Source organism: Phodopus roborovskii, unplaced genomic scaffold, assembly GCF_943737965.1.
Source record: "Phodopus roborovskii unplaced genomic scaffold, PHOROB, whole genome shotgun sequence".
Lineage (NCBI taxonomy): Eukaryota > Metazoa > Chordata > Mammalia > Rodentia > Cricetidae > Phodopus > Phodopus roborovskii.
This window is the reverse complement of record NW_026125640.1, coordinates 1,586,080-1,597,987: the sequence shown is the minus strand read 5'-3', so window position 1 is coordinate 1,597,987 and position 11,908 is coordinate 1,586,080.

Genomic DNA, 11,908 nt, shown 5'->3' with positions numbered 1-11,908 from the left:
TGTTGCATCATCCTACATATACTACTAAACATAAAAAGACAGCTTTCAACTATGCCACCCACTGAACTCTTCTAACTCACTGAACTTCACTGATGCCAAAGCTACCAGAGCCAATTGCCAAATTAAGATGATTTTGAATCTGGAATACAACTGTATAGTGAGTGTGGAGACAGTTAGGTAGCTACCATAAGATGCCTACAGTTAAGCTGCCAACTATAGGGCAGACTTTTTCATCTAATAATTCAAAGAACAGCCTCATATTTATAGTAAGTATACCACCTTAGAACTACTAAAATGATTTAACTTGGTTTATATTCCTCAGATACCTGAATACTCAAATATTATTAGTTTGTCACTACTCATCTTTCCTTTGTAAGGTTTGTAGCAATTCCATCTGCTCATTTTGGTTTCAGGAATGTATATGAAATTTAAATTCATACCATGAATTCAGGCATGGTGGCACATACCTGTAATTTCAGCACTTAGGAGGTAGAGGCAAGTAGATATGATTTTCAGGTCAGCCTAGTCTACATAGTGAGTTCCAGGACAGCCAGGGCTATGTAGAGAAACCCTGTCTTAAGAAAACAAAACATAAAAATTCATACCATTATCATTCATTTACCTAGGATATGTAGCAGATCATCCCCAACTGTGAAGAATTTGCTCTAAATGAAGAATTTGTCAAAATGGCCTTCAGATTAGCTGAAGGAAGCCTAATAAGCACAATATTCAAAATAATTAACGTCATACCAACATAACCACTTGGTCCCTAACAAGAGAAGCATTCTGAATAACACAGAGTGTTAACAGACCTTGAATCATATCTACCTTCACCTTTATGTGTCCCCAAAATATCTTAGCACAGAAGTAACTTCTGATGATGAGACACATTGACTGATGGGCAAACAGTCCACAAAAGTAGCCAAACATATGAAAAACTATGGAAAGTCACTAGATAATCATCCCTATTCATATTTAAATAAGACATCAATATTTATTTATGGCATTAGCAAAATGACTGGAGTGAAGACATTGTCTCCTGGGGCTGGAGAGATGGACAGTTCAGTGATGAAGAGCACATACTACTCTTCTGGAAGATCTGAGTGCAATATACAGCACTTAAATGAGGCAGTTGACAAACACCTATAATTCCAGCTTCAGGGGTCCCACTTCTTTGCTTTCTGGTAACAGCTGCACTCATGTACACAGACATACACACATAATTTAAAATAATACAATTTAAAATGAAAAAAATATTATTTGCTTGCTGTGGAGCCAGATGACCGCAGTTACAAACCTTTCATGCCTGTGTCAGTAAGATTCAACAATCCAGAAAGACATATGAACCAATCCTTAAAAATATTTGTGCCTACACTCTCAGCAGTGGGACTGGGACACCAACCCAGCCACAAAACCTTCCACCTAATATCTGTCCTGCCTGCCAGATGTGCTGGAGTTAAACTGTCACAGAACTTTTGAGAGTGGCCAACCCTTGACTAGTTCAACTTACGACTCCTGTTATGAGAGGAAGCCCAGGCCTGACACTGCCTGGAGGGCAGGAAACTGGAGGCTGGATAGCCCAGAGCAGAACCAAACACAAATGACTGACTGACTGAATAGAAAAAAAGTCACTGAAATGATTCCTAACGATATTCTGCTATACTCATAGATCAGAGTCTAACATAATCATCATCAGAGACACTTCATCTGGCAACTGATGAGAACTGAACATTAGGTGAAGCTCAGGGAATCCTGCAGAAGAGGGGAGGAAGCAGCCAGAAGGGTTAAGGGCACTACAAGAGAACCCACATAATCAACTAACCTGGGCTCATAGAGCTCACAGACACTGGAGTGAAAATCAGGGATCCTGTGTATGTCTGACCTAGGCCCTCTATATATGCATGTATGTTATGGCTGTGTAGCTTGGTGTTCTTGTGGACCTCCTAACAGTGGGAGCAGGGGCTGTCTCTGACTCTTTTGCTTGTTTGGGGGACCCTTTTCCTCCTACTGGTTTACCTTATCTAGTCTTGACATGAGGATTCACGTCTAGTCTTATTGTAACTTGTTATGCCATGTTTGGCTGATGTCGCTGGGAGGCCTGCCCTTTTCACATGGGAAAAGCAGAGAAGGAATGGATCTGGTAGAGAGCAGATGTTTGGAGGGGGAGGAATTTAAAAGAGAAGAGGGAGGGGAAACTATGGTTGGGATGTAATACAAAAGTTAAGAATAAATAAATAACATAACTTGTAGTTTGAGAGTAGATAAGAGAGTAAACTATTAAACTGAACAGCTCTCTGACCTTTAAAAATGCCAGAAAAGGTTTAAAAACAGAAGAATCTTGAATAAAAATGTTTAGATGGGAAACAAGGTTTGTGCTTTATGTTTCACTGTTAGGAATTTATCCAAAGAAAATAATTTTAAATATATATAAATCTACATTATATTGCAGATATTAGAAATGCACTCCCTTTCCAACTGTTTATCAATGATGATACACTAGCTAACCTATGTTATTTAACATATGCATTCTATAGAAAGTACACAAGAGAATTGTAGATCTCTTAATTCTCACACAAACTGTATGGTATAGCCAATAATACAGCCATTTTGTAGAAAATGAAATTGACATCACTTGCCCTTTTTTTTCACAGTCATGGCAACTGGAGGGATGAGGTTCTGCATTGCAATCTTTTTTACTTCAAGGCACTTAGTTATATAGCACCTATATTCTAGAGAATATTTCACATTAAAATTAACTTTCAATGACAGTATAAAATTTTTATGAATCAGGAGAGCTTAGAAAATTATATGTAATTGGTTAAAATTGTGTAATGCACATATATTGGAAAAAAAGGTTTTCACGAATTATGCCAAATACTAAAAGTGTTTGTTTCTGGGGTATTGCTTATGGAAACCATTATCTTCTACTTTATAAGTTATCCATTTTACCTAAAGCGAAAGCCAGAAATCTTGAGAAAAAAAAAGATAATATGGTAGAAATGAAAAAACTAAAAAGACTAAGTAAAAATGGCCCTTGGGAGCCACCTTTGTCCTATAGAAACAAACATGGATGGAGACGTTAGTAGCTAGACTTTGCTATGAAGCCAGCCTCAGAGTGCCAATGTACTTACTTTGCAAGATCCCAGCCAAGTATGTTTGTTTTCATTTCTGTGGCAACATCTATCGGCCTAGCATCACCCAGATGAATCAGGTTGCTTTTGTTGGTGTTGTCTAGTGTACAACACTACTTTTTACTGCACAGGTTGCAAGGGGAAGCCAAATGCCTCCCTCTTCATTCCTTCTAACTAGCAAGTACTACATACCTTCTGGAGCTTATGACGCTGCTTGGTCTTCTTATGGTAGAGATCCATGTGGATGATGAGCTTAACAACAGGGCTAAATCAAGCAGCTCATACCCCGTAGTCTGAATCACTGCAGGCATGTCACATGGCAAGCACTATACCTGCTTCTCGATGCAAACAGAGCTAAAGAAATGTGGCCACGTGTTGAAGGCAAGCAAATTCACACTACTGCATACAGATCATTTTTTTATGATTGGTGTTTTCTTGGTTGCTTCAGATGCTTGACCTGAACATGCCAGCAAAGGATAATTGCCAGGTAGAGGTTTGTGGCTGAGTTGTTACCGCATTGTTTTAGAAGCTTCTCAACTGGAGTCATAAAGATAAGGCATTAATTAAGCTGTGGCAGCGAAAACATTCTCAGCCAGTTGGAGACTGAGAAACATAAATGAGAGATTGAATTGATTTTTTTCCCCTCTTTTGCCATCTCTTCTGTGACTTGATCACACAGACACACTGAGTTCTGTGCCGAAACTATTCATTCTGATTTACACAGGATTTCTCTACAGATGGTAGAGCCATCAATTAAAGGTCTGTGACTGTGGCCTTATCAATTCACTACCCTTCCAGCTGCCAGTTGGCTACAAATGATCTCACTTCTCAGCCTGTTCCTAGCACATGAATTGGGGTTACTTTTAACCTCCATTGCTGCTCCCACTCAGCCTTATTGTACTTATTTGATGCAAATGAAGTTAACTACATTTTTCTACATATTCATGAGCTATTCAAGTTGGATGAGCTTTGTGAAACTGTAGGAAGAGAGAAGATGAAGAAAAACAGAATCAGCTTTTATTACTATACCATCATCCAAACAAGACAACAAAAATAAGATGACAGTGATTAAAGCCCCCATGTTTTTACATGGGAGAGACAGTTGGATAAAGTATATCATAAATTATGCAGGCCAATGTTCTACCGATAGGACAAGATGCAGAAATCCTTCAAATGAGATCATTACAAATTCACCTCTCCAAATTCTTCCGAAATTATGTTTAGAAAGCCATCCTTCGGCTCTCTGAACTCAGCACACAAGAAGTCTTTATATCTATGAAGTTATATTCTGTCTCATCAAAGTCTATTCTTCCCTGTCTCTCCTCAAACATGGATCAGCACTTTTAAAGGAGTCCACCACTCCTTACTTCTTTGCTTTTGCTTGTTCTTAATTCTGCTGTGGCAGGGCCATTTGTTGTCCTTATTATTTACCCCTATTATTTTGAGTCCATAAATGATCTTAAGATCAGAGCTGAATGAATGGACTCCAGGTCATCAAAAAGAACAGTCTTAGATGTGCAGCTAAACTGAATAGATGGTCCAGATAGTACAGGGTATACCCATATCTCCCTTATTAACGTCCTCTGTTGATGTGGTACACATGTCAAGTTTATGGACGAATTTTATACTTTGTATTTTATATTTCTTTGCTCTTTTTTTTTTTTTGCTCCAGGATCAGTCCCATGCAGGATAGTTCATTACATTTAGTTTAGTAATCTCTTCTGCTTAAGCTCTTCTTGGTTTTCTCAGATTTGCCCTGACTTTAACCATCTGAAAGGATACTAGTCTTATATTTTGCAGATCACCTCTCTATTGCACTTTGTCTTCTTTATTCAAGATTAGACTCAGGCTATGCATCTTAGTGAGGAAGACCACAGAGGTAAGGTAGCACCACATCATTTCAAGAGCATATGTAATTATATGACTACCATTGTTGATGCAGACCTTGATAACCTGGCAGATGTAGTGCTTGCTCAGTTTTTTCTGTGGTTTACATTATAGAGCTTAGGAGCACTCTTTTTCACAAGCTGCCTTGTCCCAAATGAACATATAGAGACTAAATGTTCATTATGAAACTGTTGCCCAACAACTAGGGCTTCTTATTGGCTCCTCTGTCTTATTAACTCATTACTATTAATCTATGTATTTCCAAGTGGTCTTGTCTTGCTGGAGAATGCTGGACCTGCAACTCTTTTGCCTGCTACATGGCAAATGTTCTGGCAGGCTCCATTGCCCACCTTTCCCATTGTAAATATACATTTTGACAAGGATTGATGAACAATGCAGTAGTTCTTAACTAGGGCTAATTTTCAGTAATCATTCAGAGGATATTTAACATTTTTGGTAGAAAGAAGTGGGAATGCATACAATCAGCATTTATCTAGTAGGTATATGTTCTGTAACAGGTAGGACAAGAAAAGAATTATGTGACTCTTAATGCCAACTCATTTTGAACCATTTCAACATGCGGACATTATGTCAAACATCTCTTATATTTCCCTGAAATTACATTTCATCAGCATTTTCCCCTAAGGAACAACATTCTGCAATTTTGTTTTGTCTTTTTTTTTGTTTTGTTTTGTTTTGTTTTGTTTTTACGAGATGTTAGTTTTTCCTGTTCTTAAATGTTATAAAAAATGAAATAAACTTTAGTCCTTCTATTATTTCTGGTTCCTTTTATTCAGAAAAAAATTACTGAGGTTCATTCATGTTACCATACTTTAAGTAATGTGTTTCTTTTTGTTAACTACTAGTCTATTCTTCATTTCTAGGCAGTCGGGTTGGTTCCAGTTTAGGAAATTTAGAAATGAAATGAAAACCATGTAGAAGGGTTTAGGTAGACATATGGCTTTAGTTTTCTTGGATGACTATTTTGAAATGGAATTGCTGGGTCATATGGTAAATATACATTTAACTCAATGAGTTTATAAATTTTAAAATCAGAAAGATGAAATAATGGTAGTTTATCTTATTTGGGGGTTATATTGATTATTGTATTACTTCTACTACTCAGCTAGGAAATAAGTTTTAAATTAAATGAGAAAGTGATGTCAGAGACATCTCCGTCTATTCTTTCCATCCCCAGGAGAACTCCTTGGAATAGGTGATCAAACTTCATCAATTCTTCTCTGACTTACAATTTGCCAAAAAAAAGTTGATGGCTCTTAAGATCAGAACCAGAAACAGCTGTATCTCTCGTTCTTTGGATAATGTGTGTTTGATTTCTTTCTTTCTTTTTCTTTTCTTTTCTTTCTTTCTTTCTTTTTTTCTTTTCTTTTTTCTTTTTTTCTTTTTTTTTGAGAAGATGTTTCTAGAAAATGGCCTGCGGTATTGGCAGTTGTGAGAACAGATCTAACTTCTGCTTGGAACTGCTATAAATTTTTAAAACAAACCAAACCCTAACATCACAATATGGCTATGTAAGGTACCTCCAAGCCAAATCCATTAGATGGGGAATAAAATATTTATTATGATCTGAATGAGACAACAACAAAGAAAGGACTTTTCATTTTCCTTAAAGTTATACTACCCAAACTTTGAGTGTTGATATTCTTGCAGGCTTGGAAAGTCAATCTTGGATCATACAAAGGATCACATGGGTATCAAAGAAAAAAATGCAAAATATGTAAAAGAAAAGCTAAAGTCTTTTTAAGATAAACAGCCTATGCTACCAATTGACAGAAAACTTAAACATTATTCATAATTCTTATTGTAAAATTATGTTTTACCGTAGAAAATAGGAAGTAATATTTCAAATGATTTACACATTCATTCTCAAGGATGAAAACCTTCAAGAAGCACAGGCAAAATTATTAATTTCATGATGACATTAAGCAATTTAAATAGTGACAACAACTGAGAGCAGTGAAAGGAACAAATATTCAGAAATTGAAAAAACTAAACTCTAGCCCTGTTTCTGTCACAAACCAATTGATAAAAAAAACAGTATGTCCAGGCATGGAGGCACACACTTTTAATCCCAGCACTCAGGAGGCAAAGGCAGTCCTCCCTTTATGAGTTCGAAGTCAGCCTGGTCAACCGAATTTTGGGCCAGTTAGGGCTACATAATGAGTCCCTGTCTCCAAACCAAAACAAAAAACAAAACAAACTATGGTGTCTCTAAAAGAAAAACATGTTTATGTATATAACATACACATTGAATCCTATGGGTCCATTTCAGCTCAAAGCTTTTTTATCAGTCACCTTATCTGCTTTTTGAAACATATGTACAAATAATACACTACATTCATAGAAGCAACCCTTTTGTTAAAATGATTTTAATTCACTTTAAAGTGATCCTGGAAAGGAAGAGCATTAGATTAGACAGATGTATTAAGTTATATTCTTCTGTAGAGTTCATACCTCAACTTATAAAAATTTAATACTAAAATATCTTTACTACTATTATTTGTTAAGCTATGGTTTGATGAAAGTTTACAGACTCCTAACATTCCAGGTAGATTTGCCTTGCAATATTATAAGGTTAAACATTCATATGACACTTTCATGTTTACTAAGTGGTTAAGCATCATCACAAGCTAATTCTCACAGGAGAGTTTCTAAGTCAGCCTAGATTATTTAAAAGGCTAGAAATTGCATTGGGAAAAATTGTGTACAAATGGAGTTAGCTTTGTAAGAAATAATTATCATCGCAGTCTGAAGCCATTGGGAGAGACTAAGAAGGGTACAACTATTGTCATAGGAAGCTTCTGGTGGGCCACATTGGTTCATTTCCTAAGAGCTACATTAAGGACATCTCTTTGGGACATTCTGCTTCATATAATCAGGATTATCGTTTTTCCTCTTTGTATACCACATTTCTCTTTTTATATCTGGGTCTTCAGTGTTTGGAACATCACTTCCCATACAAAAGCCCTTATTCAGGTGTCCATTTTAAGGCCTGAAACACATCTGCTCTATAGCTAGAGAAAAACACCTATGGGAGAAACATTGCTGGGGCGAGCCTAGTAGTATGAGTCGTATGAGTCTCAGTGTCTCCTTTATTTTAAAGATTTTTATAAAAGCTCTAATTCACTCTAGGAACAGATGGAAATAAGCAAGGCCATTTGAAAGTTATATTTCCTGTAAAAATGAAACCTTGACTTGTTTGACTTAAGTGGTTAAAGTATTCGCTTTGGAGAGCAAAGTGGCTCATTTTTTTCCCCCGGCATTTTAACTTTCATGATTTCAAAATAAAAGATACTGTTCTTTGACATCGAATAAAGTCTGAATGTTCTAGCTGCAAACACATGGGAATGAGCTATATAACCATAGTGTCTATAATGAACAGATCATGATGTTAATAGAATTACCAACATAAACAAATTGCCTCGATATTGACATAAAGGTTTTAGCATTCCATTACTGACTAAATCAAAGGGCTTCTTTGTGACATGACAATGATGTTTTTGATGCTATGGACCATCTAGTCATGGTGTCACAACTCATTCATAAGATGCATGCTATCATAGGCTCATTCAGAAAAGGAAACTTTCAGAATAAGCAAGAGTTTAACCAGGCCCGGTGGCATAAGTGGTTACCCCAGAGTTCAGAAGGTTGAGAAAAGATGATAAGAACTTCAAGACCATACTCCTACAATGAGGCCCTGTCTCAGAAAGAAATGAATAAGAATTTACAAATTTTATACAAAATCATTTTCTCTATAACAAGAATAAATGCTTTCCTTAGACAAAATGCTTTGAATTAACAAATGTGAAAGTTCTTTTTTTAAAAACAATCATCAGATCTCTATATCCACAAGAAAAGAATCGATAGTGGAAAAAATGGATGTTTATCAAGGAAAATTTAGAATTCCTAGCAGATATTACATCATAAAAGAAGGCCATGTCTACCGAATTGGAAGCATATATCTATGGAAGAAATTATTAGTTTGCTAAGATAGGAGTATTCATGACTTAAAAAGACAAAACAGCCTACTGGATTCTTCTGAATGGGTGTCTCTGCATGAAAGGTATGCCTGCTACCTCTCCTCTGTTCTCAAAGACTTTGACTCTTACTTTGTACACGGACTCCCAACCCTCGATTCCCAGCAGGCCAGTCCAACACAGCTGTGTCTTGGGCTCCTCAAAAAGTCCTTGCTAGCCTCAGTGCTACTTTCTATGCTAATCATGACATCTTTTGTCTCCATTTTTCCAAGGTCCATTATCAGACCCCCATCCTCTGCTGTTCCCTTTGCCAAGCACTCGTCATAATTTGCATGTTTTGGAAGTATCTACATAACTCTGGGTTTAAAAGTTTGGAACAATCTTCATCTCCCAGAATTACATAATTAAAAGATCTCTATCTTTTCCCCAATCTTCCTCCAAATAGCACCATGCAAGACAAATCTTGGTAAGAGTCAGAAATGGTAGAATAAATCAATTGTGTTGGCTGGGGACTGACTCTTGTACCCTGCAGTTCTGAAAAGAGCAAGCATGGAGGCCTCCTGATAGGTCATTATCCCTGCAGGAGAATGGGAAGCTATTCAACTCTACTACTCCTCCTCAAAGGAATTTTGGATTATGCCAAGTTAGAGTTTCTTGGCAACTCAGGAGTTGGCATAAGTTGAAGATCCTTACTTCTAACACATGTATCATTGCTGCAGTGTCACAGGCCAGAAAGAACTCCCAAGACCCCCTTTCCCTGAAGTGGAGAAAGAATGTGAAATATAAAAAAGTATTAAAAGCATGTAGCTCACACCCCAGGCTCTACAGGGCCCCTAAGTTTTGGGTTGCCAATTCTCAGAGAGACCACCCTGAGTGTTTATGATCACAGGAAAGCAGATCAAGAACAAACATCAACAGCTCATCGGAATTCTCTTTACTTTTGTAGCCATCAAAGAGAAGATCTCTGACCCATGTATTTATTTTTCTTCCCTCTTCATACAAGTCTGAGAGAGTCCTACACCATCTGTCCTAGCCGGTTCTTCCTTTCTTCTGTCTTACGAGTGTCACTCAAAAACCTAAGCTCTGCACCATCCATCTACCACACAAAGGTGAGCCATGGGTACCAGACCAGCCTTTTCTCTCAAGGATGAGGGAAATGGTGAGAGATCAACCTCAGAAATAAGTAGACTACAGCAAAATCATTGAGCTACTGATGCTAGTATCCACACCTCTGTTCTCTTTAGTAGCAGAACTGATTTTGGGCCAGGTAGGTGGCCCCTAGAAGGAAACAACTGCATTGCCCAACCTCTGTAGCTACTAAATATGGTCTGTTAATGTCAAAGGTAAATTCTTTCCAGAGGCCTTCCAGTTGTAAGTCGTGAGTACTTTGTAACTGAATACTATGCACAGAATTACTTGTGCAAGGACTGTGATTACTGATTGTAATGAAACAGACTTCATTGAGAGCAACTGCTTAATACTGTTCAGTATCTTCCTGCTCACCCACATTCTGGGAAGTTAAACATAAACTTGTTATCTGGAATCTGAGCCCAGGGCATGATGGAACACTATTGTGGTGCCACAATATTTCTGGTCATCTTACTTTCACATTTTCTTTATTCTAGAGGGAGCAGTGGTTCTATTGTGTTTAAGCTTTTCATCATTGCAGAGTTTTCTGTTGGATTAATATCGGAGGCAAATATGTTGCAAAAGACAGAATAGTGCAAGTAGGACTCCAAGGACTCCAAGTTCAGGATACATTTTAACAGGATTGTTACAGCCTGGCCAAGGAGAATAATATCAGATAAGGATAGAGAAACACTGGAAACCTTTTTACACAGGGTCATGTGGTAGCCTTTGGAATAAGAGATTGTAGAGTTTGAACAGAGAAATGGCATGTGATATTTGTTTTACATAAGTCCATCTACTTACAGGATATGGAAGGAATAAATGTTAGGAAAGTATTGTGGTAATGAAGTGTGACATGATAATGACTTGAGTCAGCCTAATATCAATGACAGAGGCAAGAAGTGCCAAATATGTGCTACTTTTGAGAGCAGACTCATATAATTTTCTGATATATGAGAAAAAGTGATAAATCAAGGGTAGCTTCAGGATCTTGGGCTGGGCAAGTGGAAGATAGAGTTGCCAAGAATTGCTCCTTCCTTGTGACCTCAATAACACCCCACCAGCACCTCTGATTTCCATTTCTTAGTCAGGAATACCATAATGTCCCTCCTTTCACAGACATACTCAAACACCCAGAAAGCTTACTAAAGGGAGTTTTCTCCACTGTCTTCTCTCTATAACCTCAATAACACTCCATCAGGCCATTTGATTTCCACTTCTCAATGTACAAATGTCTCTCTTTTATGTATCAGTTGCTGTCCTCCAGAACCATCATTTTATTAAAGACCTCTATGGTCTTTTATACATATTATTGTAAGAGCCTTAAAGGTGACATTAAATTTTCATTGGAATGAACCATTCACTCCCTTGTCTCATGAGTTACCATTCAAAAGCAAGTAACCCTCCAATTGCTCATTATTGTCTCTTCTCCTTAGGTAAAGTCCAAAGTGCTTATTATGGATTGTTCAATCTTTTTTGGTTTTGGTTTTTCAAGACAGGGTTTCTCTGTGTAACCTTGGAGCCCACTCTAAAACTCATTGTGTAGGCCAGGATGATCTCAAACTCACAGAGATCTGTCTGCCTCTGCCTCCCAAGTGCTGGGATTAAAGGCATAAACCATTACCACCTGGCTATTAAATCATTCTTGTTTTGAGGGATGAGGATGTGACTAGATTGGTAAAATGCTTGTCCAGGATACACAAAGTCTTGGGGTTGATTCCCAGTACCCTGTAAACTGAATGCAGTGAATCATGCCTGTAATTT